This window comes from Natator depressus, chromosome 6, assembly GCF_965152275.1.
Source record: "Natator depressus isolate rNatDep1 chromosome 6, rNatDep2.hap1, whole genome shotgun sequence".
In the NCBI taxonomy this organism is placed as follows: Eukaryota; Metazoa; Chordata; order Testudines; family Cheloniidae; genus Natator; species Natator depressus.
The window spans coordinates 42,255,521-42,276,640 of NC_134239.1; the positions used below are offsets into that span (position 1 = coordinate 42,255,521).

General features: G+C 41.8%; 1 protein-coding gene and 1 long non-coding RNA gene across 2 annotated transcripts in view; both read left to right on the plus strand.

Moving 5' to 3' along the window:
- The first annotated feature begins 3,279 nt into the window (after positions 1 to 3,279).
- On the plus strand, positions 3,280 to 13,141 carry LOC141990014 (uncharacterized). Its single transcript, XR_012640048.1, has 3 exons — positions 3,280 to 3,376; positions 8,807 to 8,986; positions 13,013 to 13,141. It is a non-coding gene; the product is annotated as an uncharacterized LOC141990014 (long non-coding RNA).
- A 6,384-nt stretch (positions 13,142 to 19,525) lies between these two features.
- MPPED2 (metallophosphoesterase domain containing 2) overlaps positions 19,526 to 21,120 on the plus strand; it is a 129,890-nt gene continuing 128,295 nt past the window's right edge. Inside the window, exon 1 of the mRNA XM_074955154.1 lies at positions 19,526 to 19,933. The gene's annotated coding sequence lies outside the window, so the exon portion shown is untranslated. The remainder of the gene's footprint in view (positions 19,934 to 21,120) is intronic.

Here is a 21,120-nt window from a genome sequence, read left to right on the forward strand (position 1 = left end):
TATCATGAAAGTTGAACTTACAAATGTAGACTTATGTACAAAAAAAACTGCATTCAAAAATAAAACAATGTAAAATTTAGGAGCCTGCAAGTCCACTCAGTTCTACTTCTTGTTCAGCCAAACAAGATTGTTTACATTTGCAGGAGATAATGCTGCCTTATTGTTTACAGTGTCACCTGAAAGTGAGAACAGGCGTTCTCATGGCACTGTTGTAGCCAGCATTGCAAGATGTTTACTTGCCAGATGCTCTAAAGATTCACATGTCCCTTCATGCTTCAACCACCATTCTACATGTGTCCATGCTGATGATGGGTTCTGCTCGATAACAATCCAAAGCAGAGCGGACCGATGCATGTTCATTTTCATCATCTGAGTCAGATGCCACCAGCAGAAGGTTGATTTTCTTTTTTGATGGTTCGGGTTCTGTAGTTTCCGCATCAGAGTGTTACTCTTTTAAGACTTCTGAAAGCATGCTCCACACCTCATCCCTCTCAGATTTTGGGAAGGCACTTTCAGATTCTTAAACCTTGGGTCGAGTGCGATAGCAATATTTAGAAATCTCGCATTGGTACCTTCTTTGCGTTTTGTCAAATCTGCAGTGAAAGTGTTCTTAAAATGAACATGTGCTGGGTCATCATCTGAGACTGCTATAACATGAAATATATGGCAGAATGGGGTAAAATAGAGCAGGGGACATACAATTGTCCCCCAAGGAGTTCAGTCACAAATTTAATTAATGCATTTTTTTTAACGAGAATCATCAGTATGGAAGCATGTCCTCTAGAATGATGGCCAAAGCATGAAGGGGCATATGGATGTTTAGCATATCTGGCATGTAAATGCCTAAATACCTACAACCAAGCAAATGCCTGTTTTCACTTTCTGGTAATGTAAATAGGAAGCGGGCAGCATTAGCTCCTGTAAATGTAAGCAAACTTGTTTGTCTTAGCAATTGGCTGAACAAGAAGTAGGACTGAGTGGATTTGTAGGCTCTGAAATTTTACATTGTTTTGTTTTTGAGTGCAGTTATGTAACAAAAAAGTCTACATTTGTAAGTTTCACTTTCGCAACAAAGAGATTGCACTATAGTACTTGTATGAGGTGAATTTAAAAATACTATTTCTTTTATCATTTTTATAGTGCAAATATTTGTAATAAAAATAATATACACTTCGATTTCAATTACAGCACAGAACACAATGTATTTGAAAATGTAGAAAAAATCCAAAATATTTAATATATTTCAATTGGTATTGTATTGGTATTGGTATTCTATTGTTTAACAGTGCGATTACAACTATGATTAATCGCGATTAATTTTTAAAAATCACGATTCATTTTTTTAGTTAATCGTGTGAGTTAACTGTGATTAATTGACAGCCCTACTTATAACCAAATACTGGGTCCATCCCTATCCCATTTCTTGTTTCTCTTCGTCTGAGCCTACTGGAGAGAAGCTTGCCATGGATGTGGCATGAAGTCCAGCAACCTACTTCTAACCCCAGGTCTCTCCCTGGCGTGCATAGAGGACTCCCAAAGCAATTAGAGTTCTATCAATGTTTCTACTGTCTCTCAAGGATGGGGAATTTAATTCTCTTTTTTGTGGAGAAGATGGTGTAGTTTTGCAGAAAACTAGTTCTTTAGTTTGATTCATGTCTTCTACAAAACCAAACTCACTGAAATCCTGGAAAAACTCAACATACCTAATATACTGGGCTTTATTCAGTATTTGTTGTTTTGTTTCTACTGAGAAGCCCTACTTACACAGCAGATAAGGATCTGAATAAAGGCACAAAAAATGACTGTCTTACTGAGCATTTTAAAAGGCACATCCCCTTGAGCACAATGCAAATCTTGAAACTTACAAGTGGAAGGACTGTACTTTAATACAAAGTCTATAATGGCATCTAACATATTATTGAACTGTTTTTCAGTTTCCTTTTTAGTGCTGCTGGTAGCACAAAGATGAGGCTGTGCTTTAGGAAAACTCAGACTAACACTAGTGGTGCTTGAGTTTCAGATCTAAAGCACTCCTTTGTCTGGACTGCCTCCCTTAACTTTGCTCAGAGAGCTCTTAGACCATCCAAATGAAAATGAGGGCACGTGCCTGATTTGGATGGAACCACAGTGATCTGAGAGGTTTGAAAGAAAAGGAGTTGACAGATTTGGGGTTTTCCTGTTGGAATCTAACCTTTAAAAGACTCTCTAGAGACTAACACTTTGTCTTTCATAGAACTGGGTCCTCTCATTTTTACCATAGGACGTGTTATTCTTTAGTTTAAAATGTTAAACTGAGATTCCATCTGCCAGTTTCAGAAGTAGGTCAGTATTTGATAACTGCATGTATTAGAATTAGTTTTTGCTAGAATCCTCTGTTGCTCTCCTTTACGAATGTGCTTACCATCCCTCCCAATTTTCCTAAGCATGCACATTCCATTTCGGAGAAGAATTTTGAGTGTCCTCTGTTTTTTTGTTTTTTTGTTTTAAACTGTCTGCCACAATAGAGGTGGAACTTTGTTGTGTGTGCTTGGTTTTTGTTTTGTTTCCATCTGCTAAAACAGCTTCCATGCAATTACAGATATGGGGCCAAACTGGCATAAACAGTGACAATCCGCACTGATTTCAGTGGGAAGTGCACTCACTTATTTCAGGGCTGAGTTCTGTATCTTGCTCCATTGTCCTGAAAAGTGCAATCTATGATCCGGTGGAAATCTCTGCAAATGCTTAGAGTATATTCAGAGAACATTTAAATATATTTGGTTTAATTCTCAAGTCTAACACCCAGCTCATTTTCAATGTGGTCCATCATTCTAGTATGACATTACTGAAAACCTTCTGATTAAAGCCAGCTCTCTTATGCATACTTTACCTCTGTGACCTATGAGTAGCTTGAAACCATTTGAACTCCCTCTAAATTGGATTCCCCTGGTTGTGAGTGTTACTGCCTGTCAGTTCTATGTCAGTTGGATGGAAATCTTGCTGCAGAGGATGAAAGTTCATGGCTCAGTATTAATCTACTGGGCAAACTACATCTATTGCTTTCAGTTTTCTTGAAATATAGTTTCTGATGACCTCTGACAGGCAAAATGCAATATAGAATGTTCTAATATTCATTTTTAGCAGGGATATTTAAAATGTAGCATGTGTCACACATGTCTGCCAAATAAATACTATGAGAGACAATATTAAGAACACTGAGAAATGGCATTGAAAATGAAAGCCTTATTAATATAACATGTTTGGGACTATTTCTATGTTGTTGTCTTTTTCTCCATACAGAAAACAATGAGCTATTCTTAGTAAAGGAGGCCCTCTCCTGAGAATCCAGTCCTGGTTCCCTTGATATCAAGTGAAACAGGATTGGGCATCCAAATTGGTAAGTGAAAGTGACTTTCAAAAATACCTAGAGCAGCACTACTTCCAAAAGTGGCAGGATAAGTCACGAGGAGGCTTGTGCAGTGTGTCCTCAACACACAGATGTGAACATTTAATTTAGCATCAACAAATGTGTAAAAAGAGAATTTGTACAGAATATTGCAGCCCAGGTGAAACAATAATTAACCCAGAAGGGGACTGATTGCCTTTGTACAACAATTTGGCAGTGTAAAGGAGCCCTAAACTGGGAGCAAATTACATTTATGCCCCCTTTAAGTCAGTGGAAAGGGACTGTAGTGTAAATGAAAATCCATCCAGGTCCAGCCCAAAGAATATAATAGGTGTGGGTTTGTAAACCTAAGGCTCAATCCTACATCCATTTAACTCTATGTTAAAATTCCTGCTGGGAGCAGGGTCTGGCCCTGGATTACTATCTTATTCATTGAAATATGGGAAGCAGATCCTGCATTCCTTGCACACTCCAAATTGCATTTGAAGTCAGTGGAGTTTGGAATGAGAAAAAAAAATCTAGGATTGATCTCTAACTGTTTATCTTGGCAAAACCAGCATCACTTAATACAAAGGATGCTCCTAAAGTACAAAGCATGGAGCAAATTCATCCTTGGCATAACAGGGTTTCAGTCCTATTGAAGTCAACTGGAAGAAGTGACACTTCTGCCAGGGCTGAGTAGAGCCCTGTGTGCGTAGAGAACGGGAGATATCAACACCATGTGAACAGCGAAAGCTTAAAGCAAAAGACCTATTAATCTAAACAGCATTATGTTTAGCTTCTTATACTCTTCACCAGGTATACTATACCTTTTTGGATTACACTGTCTCCTTTTCTCGTTTCTGTATTTAAAAGGTTTTTCCTTTAAAAAACATGACAGTTCTGACAAACCAGATAGAATACCACATCTGGCAAACCCTTGCCATACTGCCATTTGGTTGCTCTCAGAGACTGCCAACAATAAATGAATAAACAATTTTTTAAAAAAAATGATGGGGTGTAATGTTGATATAAATAAGGGTGGGTGTAATTCCAGATGTTGACTATGTGATCATTCCTTGTACAGGACAGGAGTATATTTTCCCATGAGTTCTGTGTTTGAATCCAGATTGTACTTATGCACTCATGTGTGACATTTTTTTCTGTGAGCCATATGCAAAAGTAAAGTTGTGAACTCAAATTACTAACTAGTGTAGAAGAATTACAGTCCAAAACAGGAGGGGTTCTTCTCTATCAATAGTTCTAATGCTGCAGTTGAATCTAAGTCAGTGGAACATAGGTGCAGAGGTCCTTCTGTTTAGATCTGATTGATGGGCTGGGGCCTACTGTGTTAAGTCCTTGGCTCTGAGACCAGAAGGCAAATAAAAATATTTTTATTTTTGTTTTTAAAATGTCATGATTTTTAAGCCAAGCTCATGATTCTGGGGGGCCTGTCTCATTATTTTTTAATTCTTGGGCTTGGCAATATTGAGCTGATGAACTGTCAAGCCTAGTGCAAAAGAAAGTGACACAAAAGTGCAGAGGATAGATGCATGTTTTAGAATGTCTTACAGTATGTCTAACATGTATTTGGCCTACTAGGGAGCTTCCCAAATTCTGAATCAAAATTAGCAAAGAGTATATTAGATTGATAGTGGTGATCTTGTCCTTCATTTCTCTTTTGTTCTGATTGTTGACTTGGGATAGAGAAACCCCAAGTATGAAGAGATAACCTGCCCCGCCATACTAAATGCTGCATTTTCTGATCGTACTGACAAGTTTCAGCTTACAATTTACTTTGTATGTTAATAAACTGGGAATAAAAAAAATTATTTAATTCAAACAGGATGAAAAATAGAATAGTAGGTTTAAATGTCTTTGTTGCTTATACAGCACATGGCTAAGAATAATGTGTGCTTAAGAAAAAGTTCCCAACATACAGTGCAGAACAGACATTTCTACATCTGATGAGAAGACGCAAAACAGCATCTGCAAGTTCTAGTGATATCAGTGACAACTGGATCTTAGGTCCTACGAAATGCCATGAGGAATGCACAGATATTGCTTGCAGAGTTAAGAGGGATGAAGGGGACTCGTCTCTCCCTACAATGTAAAATATGGCCCTGGTCAAAGAGACAAAGGTACACATACACTCTAAGATTTTTCCTAATTTGACATTGTTACTTTTTTCTAAAGAGACCAGGTGGGTGAGGTAATATCTTTTATTGGGCCAACTTCTGTTGGTGAGAGAGACAAGCTTTCGAAGGCCAGCAGTTAGTTCACAGTGGTAAAGAAAATGATTTTCAAGCCACAGATATATCCGGCATCTATTTTCCACTCTTACCTCTAAAGATAGGCTCCAGTTGGAGCCTGAAGAAAAGGAGTACTTGTGGTACCTTAGAGACTAACCAATTTATTTGAGCATAAGCTTTTCGTGAGCTACAGCTCACTTCATCGGATGCATACTGTGGAAACTGCAGAAGACCTTATATACACAGAGACCATGAAACAATACCTCCTCCCACTCTCCTGCTGGTAATAGCTTATCTAAAGTGATCACTCTCCTTACAATGTGTATGATAATCAAGGTGGGCCATTTCCAGCACAAATCCAGGTTTTCTCACCCTCCGCCCCCCCCCCACAAACTCACTCTCCTGCTGGTAATAGCTTATCCAAAGTGACCACTCTCCCTACAATGTGCATGATAATCAAGGTGGGCCATTTCCAGCACAAATCCAGGTTTTCTCACCCCGCCCCTCACACACACACACAAACTTACTCTCCTGCTGGTAATAGTTCATCCAAACTGACCACTCTCCTTACAATGTGTATGATAATCAAGGTGGGCCATTTCCAGCATATATCCAAGTTTAACCAGAACGTCGGGGGGGGGGTAGGAAAAAACAAGGGGAAATAAGCTACTTTGCATAATGACTTAGCCACTCCCAGTCTCTATTTAAGCCTAAATTAATGGTATCCAATTTGCAAATGAATTCCAATTCAGCAGTTTCTCGCTGGAGTCTGGATTTGAAGTTTTTTTGTTGTAAGATAGCGACCTTCATGTCTGTAATTGCGTGACCAGAGAGATTGAAGTGTTCTCCGACTGGTTTATGAATGTTATAATTCTTGACATCTGATTTGTGTCCATTTATTCTTTTACGTACAGACTGTCCAGTTTGACCAATGTACATGGCAGAGGGGCATTGCTGGCACATGATGGCATATATCACATTGGTGGATGTGCAGGTGAACGAGCCTCTGATAGTGTGGCTGATGTTATTAGGCCCTGTGATGGTGTCCCCTGAATAGATATGTGGGCACAGTTGGCAACGGGCTTTGTTGCAAGGATAGGTTCCTGGGTTAGTGGTTCTGTTGTGTGGTATGTGGTTGCTGGTGAGTATTTGCTTCAGGTTGGGGGGCTGTCTGTAGGCAAGGATTGGCCTGTCTCCCAGGATTTGTGAGAGTGTTGGGTCATCCTTCAGGATAGGTTGTAGATCCTTAATAATGCATTGGAGGGGTTTTAGTTGGAGGCTGAAGGTGACGGCTAGTGGCGTTCTGTTATTTTCTTTGTTAGGCCTGTCCTGTAGTAGGTGACTTCTGGGAACTCTTCTGGCTCTATCAATCTGTTTCTTCACTTCCGCAGGTGGGTATTGTAGTTGTAAGAATGCTTGATAGAGATCTTGTAGGTGTTTGTCTCTGTCTGAGGGGTTGGAGCAAATGCGGTTGTATCGCAGAGCTTGGCTGTAGACGATGGATCGTGTGGTGTGGTCAGGGTGAAAGCTGGAGGCATGTAGGTAGGAATAGCAGTCAGTAGGTTTCCGGTATAGGGTGGTGTTTATGTGACCATCGTTTATTAGCACTGTAATGTCCAGGAAGTGGATCTCTTGTGTGGACTGGACCAGGCTGAAGTTGATGGTGGGATGGAAATTGTTGAAATCATGGTGGAATTCCTCAAGGGCTTCTTTTCCATGGGTCCAGATGATGAAGATGTCATCAATATAGCGCAAGTAGAGTAGGGGCGTTAGGGGACGAGAGCTGAGGAAGCGTTGTTCTAAATCAGCCATAAAAATGTTGGCATACTGTGGGGCCATGCGGGTACTCATAGCAGTGCCGCTGATCTGAAGGTATACATTGTCCCCAAATGTAAAATAGTTATGGGTAAGGACAAAGTCACAAAGTTCAGCCACCAGGTTAGCCGTGACATTATCGGGGATAGTGTTCTTGACGGCTTGTAGTCCATCTTTGTGTGGAATGTTGGTGTAGAGGGCTTCTACATCCATAGTGGCCAGGATGGTGTTATCAGGAAGATCACCGATGGATTGTAGTTTCCTCAGGAAGTCAGTGGTGTCTCGAAGGTAGCTGGGAGTGCTGGTAGCGTAGGGCCTGAGGAGGGAGTCTACGTAGCCAGACAATCCTGCTGTCAGGGTGCCAATGCCTGAGATGATGGGGTGCCCAGGATTTCCACGTTTATGGATCTTGGGTAGTAGATAGAATATCCCAGGTCGGGGTTCCAGGGATGTATCTGTGCGGATTTGATCTTGTGCTTTTTCAGGAAGTTTCTTGAGCAAATGCTGTAGTTGCTTTTGGTAACTCTCAGTGGGATCAGAGGGTAATGGCTTGTAGAAAGTGGTGTTGGAGAGCTGCCGAGCAGCCTCTTGTTCATATTCCGACCTATTCATGATGACAACAGCACCTCCTTTGTCAGCCTTTTTGATTATGATGTCAGAGTTGTTTCTGAGGCTGTGGATGGCATTGTGTTCTGCACGGCTGAGGTTATGGGGCAAGTGATGCTGCTTTTCCACAATTTCAGCCCATGCACGTCGGCGGAAGCACTCTATGTAGAAGTCCAATCTGGGGTGGAGGGTGAGAAAACCTGGATTTGTGCTGGAAATGGCCCAACTTGATTATCATACACATTGTAAGGAGAGTGATCACTTTAGATAAGCTATTACCAGCAGGAGAGTGGGGTGGGAGGAGGTATTGTTTCATGGTCTCTGTGTATATAATGTCTTCTGCAGTTTCCACAGTATGCATCCGATGAAGTGAGCTGTAGCTCACGAAAGCTTATGCTCAAATAAATTGGTTAGTCTCTAAGGTGCCACAAGTACTCCTTTTCTTTTTGCGAATACAGACTAACACGGCTGTTACTCTGAAACCAGTTGGAGCCTGGATACCAGTCTCCACCTCAAACTCTGGGACAATTTGGATCTGGATTTGGCTCCAAACATTACAGTTTTGGCCTGTGTGTAAAATGGGCCCAAGCTAAAATCCAAAATGCAAACACCTCTACATATGCTTAAAGTTGTGATCTGAATCTGGATCCTATCATTGCTCTTCAGCCCAGCTCTAATTTTTTTTCTTTGCCTCCTTCCTTACCGTTTTCACTCTCATTTTTGCCTACTCTCTTTATTTTATTCTCACTCTCTTCTCTTTTTTCCATAGGTGAGAGGCTTTCCAGACCACTGTGTTCAGTGACAGACATCTCAATGGACAGTTCCTTGTGACTACTGGGGTGTTACAAAGAGACAGTGTGGTTCTGCTTCTCTCAGCCACTGTCTTAAGACTATGGCATGTGCAAAACTGGAATCAACATGAATGCTAGACAAACTCCAAGATACCTCGGTAAAATTCTAAATGATCTTGATTTTTATAGACTGCTTCTGCTTGGGATGGCAGATTTTACAATGAGAGCATTGTTTTGAATTCTCAGTAATAACACTATTAAATATGATCTATGGGGTCAATATGCCTGAAAAACAAAATTATACAGAAAGGTTCCTGAAATTCAGAGTTCGGTCTGAACAGTGAATTGGCAGAGAAAAAATGACTTTTAACACCTTGGTTTTGAGATTTCCTCCCTTGTAAAGATGACATCAAAAGCCCAGGAACTCATGCCTGGATTGCTTTTAGAAGCCTGTATGTATTGCCTGGAAATCCTCTCAAGATTCCACTCATTCTTTTTTCTAATAAGCCTCCTATCTTTCCACGCTTTTGTAGGAAGAAATCTTCAAGCTGTTTATTAACACAAATTGTACTTGGGCCCATTGACAATTATTTTATATAAAACTGTGTGGTGAAATTTCTCAAATGGAACTTTAAAATACAGTACAAAACTTGCTTGTGGCATTTTTTGTTTAACCACTTACAAATCTTCTTTAATTCATACTGTCTGTCTACACCTCAAATTGGTATTGCGGGGAGTAATTAATGTTTATACAGTGCTTTGAAATGGTAATGAAAAGAAAAGAGTGCTAAGTATTGTAAATGTTTACTTCGATATTAGTATTTTTCTTTCGTACATGAATAAAATCTTGGTGCAGTTTTAATCAAACTCTGGATATTAATTTTTAACCTACTCTAGCGTTTTCTCCCCCCACCCCATTACTTCCTGACTATTGTTCAGCTCTGAGAGTATGCTGCTAAATGGCAGCAGGAATAACATACATAGCTCGCAGTATATCATCTGCATTCCCTTTGCATTAGGTGTAACGCTGGCATGAAAATCGGAGCCCCAGCTCCAATTTTTCCAGCTGTCTCTGTCTCCCTGTGATCTTTTGGTATAAATTTTCTGGCATATCTTTGAAAATACAGGCTTACAGCCCTGGATTGTACCTAGGCATGTTGCCAGCTCAAAACATGGATAAATCTGAACAGAATCATTGGCTATTTTGAACATCAGTAATTGTAGTGAGCTTAGTGACATAGTTGAGCACTAAAAAAACAAAACAAAAAACAGAAATACAAACAAAAAAATCAGAATGTCTTTTTTTTTCAATTTTATATATAGTTTAGGTGTTTTGATTTCATTCAGATGTAGGAATATCAGGATCTCCTCAGCGTAGTCTTCAAGTTATCCTTATGAAGTCCCTTAACTTCTTCATGAATTGCTAACTTTTAGGCAATTTGTGCCATCTTACTTCTGAGGTTACATTCTTTCTCTCTTAGTAAATTATTACTTTAAATCATGTAATATATGTTCTGTTTTGGTCTTTCTGTTCCCGAGAGGACTTGAGCTATAGCCAGGATTTACATTGGCCACTGCAAAGTGTTCTGAGTAGGCACATGACTAGCATAGACAGGCTACAGCGCCAGGACCAAACGTGACATTCCTTGTGAAAAGCCTGTGCCAAGCTGTAGGTCTCAACAGTTTAGAGGAGACATGATGTCACTGTCTACCTAATGAGAATGTGGACAGTATTTTTGTTGTATTTTTAGGTGTTGGTTTCAAAAATAACAATAAAAAAATGATCAGCTACATTCCCTTAATTTTTTAGTTTACTATGTGGTTGCACAGCTCTTGCCCTGCGTTTCTCATGTACTGGTAGTATTTCTGTTTCATTATTTTTCAAGCACTGTTTGATGACACTGATTTAGCAATTTCTCACAGTTCACTGCTTCAGTTTTCATCAAATTATACTTCTAGTTACACTAGACACTTTCATCATCAATTTCCATATGCCTCAAAGACATGTAGGGACCAGTTTGCCAACACTGAACTCAAATACTAGACAATAACTAGAGTAGAATTGTTTCCTCACAGAATGCCTAAAACAAAGAGAGGTTTCAGAGTAACAGCCGTGTTAGTCTGTGTTCGCAAAAAGAAAAGGAGTACTTGTGGCACCTTAGAGACTAACCAATTTATTTGAACATAAGCTTTCGTGAGCTACAGCTCACTTCATCGGATGCATACTGTGGAAAGTATAGAAGATCTTTTTATACACACAAAGCATGAAAAAATGGGTGTTTACCACTACAAAAGGTTTTCTCTCCCCCCACCCCACTCTCCTGCTGGTAATAGCTTATCTAACGTGATCACTCTCCTTACAATGTGTATGATAATCAAGGTGGGCCATTTCCAGCACAAATCCAGGGTTTAACAAGAACGTCCGAGGAAGGGGGTGGGGGTAGGAAAAAACCAGGGGAAATAGGTTACCTTGCATAATAACTTAGCCACTCCCAGTCTCTATTCAAGCCTAAGTTAATTGTATCCAATTTGCAAATGATCAAGATCAAGATTGCACAAGATCAAATCCGCACAGACACATCCCTGGAACCCCGACCTGGGATATTCTATCTACTACCCAAGATCCATAAACGTGGAAATCCTGGGCGCCCCATCATCTCAGGCATTGGCACCCTGACAGCAGGATTGTCTGGCTATGTAGACTCCCTCCTCAGGCCCTACGCTACCAGCACTCCCAGCTACCTTCGAGACACCACTGACTTCCTGAGGAAACTACAATCCATCGGTGATCTTCCTGATAACACCATCCTGGCCACTGTGGATGTAGAAGCCCTCTACACCAACATTCCACACAAAGATGGACTACAAGCCGTCAAGAACACTATCCCCGATAATGTCACGGCTAACCTGGTGGCTGAACTTTGTGACTTTGTCCTTATCCATAACTATTTCACATTTGGGGACAATGTATACCTTCAAATCAGCAGCACTGCTATGGGTACCCGCATGGCCCCACAGTATGCCAACATTTTTATGGCTGACTTAGAACAACACTTTCTCAGCTCTCGTCCCCTAATGCCCCTACTCTACTTGCGCTATATTGATGACATCTTCATCATCTGGACCCATGGAAAAGAAGCCCTTGAGGAATTCCACCATGATTTCAACAATTTCCATCCCACCATCAACTTCAGCCTGGTCCAGTCCACAAAAGAGATCCACTTCCTGGACATTACAGTGCTAATAAACAATGGTCACATAAACACCACCCTATACCCATAACATTCATAAACCAGTTGGAGAACACTTCAATCTCTCTGGTCACGCGATTACAGACATGAAAGTTGCGATATTACAAGAAAAAAACTTCAAAACCAGACTCCAGCGAGAGACTGTTGAATTGGAATTCATTTGCAAATTGGATACAGTTAACTTAGGCTTGAATAGAGACTGGGAGTGGCTAAGTCATTATGCAGGGTAACCTATTTCCCCTGGTTTTTTCCTACCCCCCGCTCCTCAGACGTTCTTGTTAAACCCTGGATTTGTGCTGGAAATGGCCCACCTTGATTATCGTACACATTGTAAGGAGAGTGATCACTTTAGATAAGCTATTACCAGCAGGAGAGTGGGTTGGGGGGAGAGAAGACCTTTTGTAGTGGTAAACACCCATTTTTTCATGCTTTGTGTGTATAAAAAGATCTTCTATACTTTCCACAGTATGCATCTGATGAAGTGAGCTGTAGCTCATGAAAGCTTATGTTCAAATAAATTGGTTAGTCTCTAAGGTGCCACAAGTGCTCCTTTTCTTTCTGTAAAACGAAGAGCTTAGAACTCCACAATTCTTCCTTTTAGCAGGCGGCTTCTGCTTCTATGTGCCCAAAATCGAGACACAGATAACTGCTAGAGAATATTAATTTTAGTGTCAAATCAAAGTGTAAAAATGAACACTAGCCAGAGATTAATCTTCCTATGATGTAGGAACCTTTCCCAATTCTTCACAGGAACCTATCTTCCATGAAGGTTTACTTCATGTGACTTAAACCTTAGTTCTCTCTGCACAGGATAGAAGCATCATGAGCATCATTATATATATTTTCTATATAACAATTGAAATGTTTATTGCATGTATTATTATAGTAAGTATGATATCTCATATTTATAATGATTATGATTTCTGCCTTCAGGATCTATGCTATTTGAAGCTTCAGATCATTGGTGCTACACGCAAAATTCAGGAACTCCAAGAGCCAAGAATTGTGGAACTGTAGAAAATGACCATGGAAAAACTTCTCTTTCTTTTTCTCTTCATTAGAGCTTGTTCATTTTGTTCATGGCTAAAATTAAGACCAATAACTATATGGAGATCAATTGGGAGATATTTCCACATTCTGATACTTACTCCCTTAGAAAACTTTTCATGCTATTCACTCTGCAATTTCATTTTCTATAAAGGGAGCCCTGCACATGAGGAGAATTTGTCCCATAAACTAGAACTGAATGTAAAAATGCTGGAGACTGTCAGTCATGCATCCATCAAAAACATAAAGTTAATTATGCAAAGCATAAAATGAAGCAATGATGTCCACATATCTGAATGTAACAGTGGTTAATCCTGACTGTCTGTTGACAATGATTGTCATCAATAGGTTGTTTTTCTAGTGTAGACTGGACTTAAATCTGAAAGGGAATATCCCTTAAAATAATCTTCAGGACTGTTACTGTGAGTGAATCTCTATGGCAGATTTTGCAGTTGTTCCATATGTGGAACTCCCACTGATGTCAAGGGAAGTTTCACATATGAAATGAGTGCAATATGTGCAATGGAGAGCCACAGCGAGAGGAGATTTTTACTCTAACCATAGGAATGCTGGTTCAGTAAGTCTTTCTTTTACTTAGTGCACATAGCATAATATGAACTGTCTTCATCTATGCTTGACTTCCCTTACTAAAATCAGAAAGACTTAGCCAGAGAAGGAGCATGAGACAGAAGCTCTCTGGGTTGGTTGTGGCTCCCCAAGACTTGGATAGTTTTTGAGTGGAAATGTAATGTGATTAGAGGGGTTTAGTCAGTATGCCTCTCCGCACTGGCTCAGAACCCCTGTTCAATGCTGCTTCTGGGTTGAATAATCTACATGATGAAGAGAGAGGGGACTGTTGCATAGGTCAAAGGTCAAACAGCATTGATGTTCATGAAAATGATCTTTGTTGTATGAGTGTGTACTTGATTTCTGTCAAAACATAGAGTGCTGGAACTTTTCCCTACAGTAGGTATGTACGTTAGCTGTGTGAGTGGCTGGGCTGAAATCACCATTATGATATATTGGCTCTGTTGTCTATATTGCAGCAAAGTCAACCTTTTTGAGCAACCTTAATCCTCCCACTTTATAAGTGGTCATTTGAAAGAACTGATTTAGTGAACAGTATATGCGTCTGTCGTCTACTTAACAGATAACTGATACAGAACAAGCAGGAAGTTTGGACACCCAACGTTACTTTTAAGCAGGATTCTTTTGCCTTTTGTGTTCAAGACCTGAAAGTGAACTGCCACAGATTGTTAACCAGAAGGCAATCTCCAAACATCTTTCCTCCAGTCATGTCCGACTTTCCCACATTTCACTAGGTTTCACTGTCTGTGGAACCTAAGTGCTCCTGATGTAATGTCTGTGCCATAACTACCATGTGTGAATCAATGTTAACATTTTTATAGTACATGTATATATAAAACTGAAGTAACTATATACCCAGTTTACCAAGGAGTTATAAATCACTCTGATTTCCTTTGTATTTTTAAAAATAGTACTCAGCAGAATGTTCAGAAGAACAAACATTAGCTGCAATAGTTTCTTATCTGGGTGCATTTACGGGTAGATACACTTCTGAAAATTCCAAATGTAAGTGATTAATCCACAGATTTTTACACTGCTTTATTATTTTTACAGAGAAGAAGTGGAAATATTCCAATCAACTAATTTAATTTAATAGGAGCAAGGCAGCAGGTAACCGCTATCCTGTGACAAAGTTCTGGTCCACTGAATGTAAAAAGAATGCCCAGAGGAAACTGGTGATATTTCCTTCAGTAGCCTTACTCGATGCTCTATCAGCATTACAATGATGTATCCCTCCCTGACTGAGGATGCTGACAGCACATATGAGAGTGACATCCCTATGAGAATTGTCCCCTTCTCAGAGTCCTGGACTGCTTAAATGGGCAGGGAGGAAGATGGACCTTCGGTCCTTTCCTAAGATGCAATGTTTGCTGGAATGTTCAACAGCTTAGTTTCTGGAGCTTGTTTTTGTGGGGGGGGGGGAGGGGGGGGGAATCAAATAAAACTACAAACCAGAAGAAATGATAGCGGTTGAGATTTTAAAACCCTAAACCTTGGACACAAGGTAGCATTCATTTTTTCAGGGTTCAGTTAGCTGCTGTTTCTTCTTGTTCTATTTATTTTCTTAGTTGAAAGCACTTTTAAGAGCTATAAGAAGAACTCTCTAGTTCAGAGATGGGCAAACTACAGTCCGCGGGCCACATCCAGCCCACGGGACCCTCCTGCCTGGCCCCTGAGCTTCTGCCCGGGAGGCTAGCCCCTGGCCCCTTCCCTGCTGTTCCCCCTCTCCCGCAGCCTCAGCTCACTGTGCTGCCGGTGCAATGCTCTGGGTGGAGGGGCTGCGAGCTCCTGCCAGGCAGCGCAGATGCAGAGCCACGGCCTGACCTGGTGCTCTGGCTTTGCAGTGACGTGGCTGGCTCCAGCTGGGTGGCATGGCTGCCTATCCTGGTGCTCTGGGCGGCGTGGCTGTAGCACTGCCAGCTACCGGTGCTCCAGGCAATGCGGTAAGGGGGCAGGGAGCAGGGGGCGTTGGATAGAGGGCAGGGGAGTTCGGGGTGGTGGTCAGGGGGCACGGATGTGGATGGGGGCAGGGCAGTTAGTGGTGGAGAACAGGGGGGTTGAATGGGGGCAGGGTCCCGGAGGGGGGCAGTCAGGAAGGAGAGGACGGCTTGGATGGGGTGGCAGGGGGCAGTCAGGGGCAAGGTTTCTGGGGGCAGTCAGGGGACAGGGAGATGTGGTGGTTGGATGGGGTAGGGGTTCTGCGGGGGGGAGTCAGGAATGAGAGGAGGGGTTGGATGGAGTGGCGGGGGGCAGCCAGGGGGTGGTCCGGGGGTGGTCAGGGGACAGGGAGCGGGGGTGGTGGTGGGTGGGGCAGGAGTCTGAGGGGGGCGTCAGGGGGTGAGAAGCAGGGGGGTTAGATAGGGGGCTGGGCCACGCCTGGCTGTTTGGGGGGGCACAGCCTCCCCTAACCAGCCCTCCATACAATTTCGGAAACCCGATGTGACCCTCGGGCCAAAAAGTTTGCCCACCCCTGCTCTAGCTAGTCTGGATAGCTGGTAGTCTGACCTCTCTGACTTTCTGACCTTATTCTGTGTGTACTAATTGTATTAATCTAGTCAACCAAACTGCCTATCAACTATGCACATTTTCAGGCTATAAAATGCGGAAAAAACAAAACCGAGTAGAGATCTTCATAGATCTAACATTAGATCTTCTCTCTCGGGTTTGATGACTGATCCAATGTGTTAGTGTTCGCTTTAATTGTCTTCTCTTCTCCAGTTACTTAAAAATATATCCTTTTTACTGGAGGTGTGGGCCTGCATCCACTGTAATCCATCGCAAAATCCCACTGTGTGAATGTGATCAGACCATTGGTCTTTGTTGTAGAGTTCTACTTGTAGAGTTCTTACTTGAATATGTTGCTACTAATTAATGATCACTTGGGGACAACCAGATTCCCAGTTCATACTTTTCTTCAAACAAGAATCCTTAACTCTCTAACGTTAAGATGTCAGAACGTTGTAAACACTAAAGCAATACAGACTGTACAGAGTATCTCTTTAGTGTTGTATTCAAACCAGAAGAAACTTTCAGACACACTGGGTAGCACTTTACTGCAGAAGTAGTCCCATTGAAGTAAATGGTGCTATTCATGGAGTAAGGCACTACTCAACATGAGTAAGGATGGCATAATCTGACCCTTAGATTGTATGCTCTTTGGGGCAGGAATTGTGTAGTCTTGTACGTCTATCCAGTACTGCAAACACATACCAGTACTATGATTTAAGTCAGAGACTGAGAGCTCATTTCTTTCTTTCCCTTTGGAAGATGTGCAAAACTTTTCTTTGTTTAGAGAGCCCATCCTTAAAGAAAGACTTTAAAAATGCTTTTCTTGTACAGTTTCACAGATGATTTGGAGAAACTTTCCAAAGTGGCTGATGGAGTTAGGTGCACAAGTCCGTTGACTTTCATTGGGGGTTGTATCCCTAACTTCCTTGTGCACTTCTGAAAATCCTACCCTCCTTTCTTCTGTTTGTCAGAGATAAAATACAATGGTATTAGGCAGTGGGACTGCGATGGGATGACAAGGGGAACTTCTATAGCACCTATTTATTTTACAAAATAATGAAATCTGTAATGAAACTTTTAATAGGCATCAGCCTAGTCTGTGTATTTCTTGTAGTTCATTTTGAATTAATATGAGTGTAAAAAAATTGTCTAGGCTCTAAAAACATGTTTACATAGATCTTTTTTCCCATTAGAACTAGGAAGCATTTATGTAAAAAAAAAAGCTGTTTGTTGGAACCTGAAGAACATTTTTAATTTCATCGAACCAGAAAATCAAACCTGTGGCATTCATACCAAACCACTTGTTTACTTTTTCTGTTCCCAAATGTATACCCTTAGATAATCTCATCAAAATTTGTATTAATAAATCAAAATCCCCAGTCGAAATAAAGACAGACTTACCACAATTTTTCTATTCTTGCTTATCTTGCATTCTTGTGTTTAATGTTTTCAGGAACTTAAGACTTATTTATCAATTAAGGAAGAAAGGTGGGAAAACAAAATGGGAAGTTGTATTCCAAAAACCACTTTAATCAATCTAAGAAGATTTGCTCTGCTGGAACAACCTCAGGACCACATCTATTCCTGTTTCACATCCTTCCAGAGTAGCCACTGGTCTCCGGTGCCCTCATTTTTAACCAGTGATCACTTAAGAACATTTTGGCCCAAATTCCTTCTTCCTTCCTTGCATTGTCAACTTGACTAATGATTACTCAAAAATTCTTGCCACTCATCTGTGCATATAAGAGAATTGCCTAGGAGGCCCAGAATTGTCAGAACTTAATTAGTTTATTAAAAGAATTTGGGGTCCCGTGGGTCTATTTCACTGGAAATGTTGCATTTCTCAGACACATTGCCTGTGTAATGACTTAGCACTTATAGACTGAAATGTGTGGGTGGAGTGGGCAAAGTGATCTGCAAGTTGGAGTAAATATATGCCCCAATTTACAGATGAGGAAACTGAGGAACAAAGAAGTGCCCAAGGTAAGGGAAATCAGTGAGAGAGCCAGGAGTAGACAGCACCTGTCTCTTCTGATTCTCAGTCCTGTGCCCTATCCAAGTATCTCAGGCCAGTATTTTTTCCAGTGGTGGAATGTGTTTCTCTGAAGTTCAGATTCCAGTTCAGTACTTTAAATGTTGCCTTTATTTGGTGAGAAGAAAGACTCACTTGTTTGAGGACCATTTTAGCCGAAACAAATGAAATCTCTTTGGGGCCTTACAATGATCACCCTAAAATAAGCCCAGAAGAGCCTTATGACCAGCCTTGAAAAAACTCCTGTGACTTAATATATTTTAGGCTGCTTAGTTGGATAACGGTTAATTTGTTGCATATGTCCGCTGCCGCCTCTGCTCTCACACTGGATTTCTATCTGACGATAGTCTAGATCTGTGAGGCTGTCTTCAGCAAGAAATTTAGGTCTAGTTGCCATGCATATCCTAAGGCTGGCCAAAGCCAGCAGTACTTTTAAATGCATAGGACCCTACTGGGCATCATTCTTCAAGGTCAGATAGAAATAGTTTTATCAACATGATTTTCTGGGTTTTCTTTGACATTTCTCTCCCCTTTTTGCCCATACTTATATGGTTTTAGAAGTCTTTTCTTCCATTTGTTGTCTTCAGAGAAAAAGAACAAACAGTTCCAGTGTTTACTTTGCTTCTGATGTGACCGTTGACACAATTACTATAGGCTTCTTAGGAGGAAAGGGGGGGAGGAAAGAAAAATCCCAACAAACTCTACTAAAAAAACCATGGGTTTCAGAGTAGCAGCTGTGTTAGTCTGTATCCGCAAAAAAGAAAAGGAGTACTTGTGGCACCCTCTAAGGTGCCACAAGTACTCCTTTTCTTTTAAAAAAACCATGTTTATTACGCTTTCTCCTGGGCACTGAGGTTAATTCTTGCTATAGAACAATTAACACATTTCAACCAGCCATTGTACCTCCTGCATTACAGAAAATGTGCTTTTCACAAGCGAAAGCAGAAGTGCAGAAATCTGGGGGAGACAGAGTTTTGGGGTTTTTTGGTCCTAAAGTATGCCTACTTTATTCTCACCTAGCCCCAGCTGACGGCTTTCCCCCCTTCAGGACTGGGCAGGTCTTACAATGCAGGTTGGTTTGTGTGCTCCCTTATCAGAAAAGTCTCCTGAATCTCCTGCCTTTTATTATTATTTATTTCAGAGGCGATGCTCGGTCTGTCTTCCTCCTTTGACCCAACTAACACAGCGCTTCTCCTTTCTTTCTCTTCCAGGCTCCATGGGAGGGGGAATTGCAGCAGTTTGGCAGAAGAGCTGTGCCCCCCCTGCTTGGGCAGTGAAGTCAGAGGCAGCAGCAGGAGGAGCTGGCTGGCTGTATGTGTGTGTGCAGAGCTCCTTGGCCGCCCTGTTTCCTGGTGCTCTGCTCCCTGACCCCAGTGGCAGTCCCTTCGCACTGCACGGCTCTGCTCTCTCCCTTCTTTGCTCTCGCTCTCTCTCCCCTCTGTCTCTCTCGCTCGCTCTCCCAGATCGAGGCTCTGCTCTCATTCTTTCTCTCTGTGTCTCTCGTTTCCACTCTCCAGCCAGCCGGGGGACCCTCAGGGTCGAAGGTTTTGCCCTGCCTACACCAATCTCCACCTTCCAGCCTTTCTCTTAACCAGCTCTCTCAAATCCCCCATGGATCGGTTCCTCTCCCAGCACTGAAGGCATCCCTAGGACACACAGCAGCAGCCAGAAAAAGAAAGGTAATCAACCCCGATTAGAGAGAAGGGGAGAGAAATCAAATGGAAAAATAACAAAACACAAAGCCTCGGGTTAGAGGTGCCTTGTCATGTACAAGTAGAAGGGGATCAGACAGGGTCTAGCGCAGCAGCGCCTGAGCCAGGCTGCTTTAAACAATAATAAGAATAAAACTGGCTGCTTATTTTCCGTTCACCAGAATGGTCATTTAGCTGGATGGGTTGGTTTTCATTTGTTTGGGGCTTATTTTTTGCAGAGTGAAAAGCTAATTATTTTGCTGAGCTGAGTGTCTTGTCTCCCTCCCTCCACCCCATGCAAGCTCCCCCCCCCTTCCCCCACTGCGTTATTTCTTGTCTGGGGGGGAGGTAGTGGTGGAAGTGATTTGGCAGCAGAGAGAGAGAAATGGGATGAATTTTCCTGGCTGTTTACTAGAAAGTCTCGGGTGATCGGGGTTATAATGTTAGAGCACGACCGGGGGAGGGTAGGCCAGGGAGCATTTTGCTTGCTGGAGAGACCAAGGAGACGCAGATCAAGCGGGCGAAATGCAAAGTACAGTTACATTCAAACTGAAATGTAGCGTTTGCTCCGATTTTTTTGTGCATTTGAAGGGGGCTTTTTCTCCTCCTTCCCCCCCCCACCAAAGCAGGCAACCGGAGGGGCGGGGGGAAGCGAGACTCCAAGAAAAGTACCGATTGCAAACCGGTTTCTTTTATATTCAGAGCTGGAGTTTCTGTGTCTATTTTATATGCGAGAGAACTACATTTTAAAACATGCTTTGAAATCCTGATCCCAGAGGCCTAGGGCACTTGGAAACCTTTAGAGAGGAAGGATATTTGGGGGGGGGGGGATTGTGGAAATGACACAGCTGCAATAAAAAGCATTTATTCTCTTGTTGGTTGAATATGTCGCTCGTACCCCCCCCCCCCCAAAAATCAGTTTTAGTGCAAATGTGGGCGTGGAAAAATAACGTGCATTAATTTCAGAGAGCGGGGAGGAAAAAGGAGGATGGAAACTTTATATATTTAAAAAAAAAGCAGACATGCCCCCCTTCTCCGAGGAAATAATAAACACAAGAGCAGTTGCAAATGCAGGAGCTTGCAGGGCGGGTTTGTGCTTCCTGGGGGCTCTGGCTGTGTGGTGTGTGTGTGTGTGTGTTTGATCTGGGCTATAATGCCAGCTCGTCTAGTGGAAG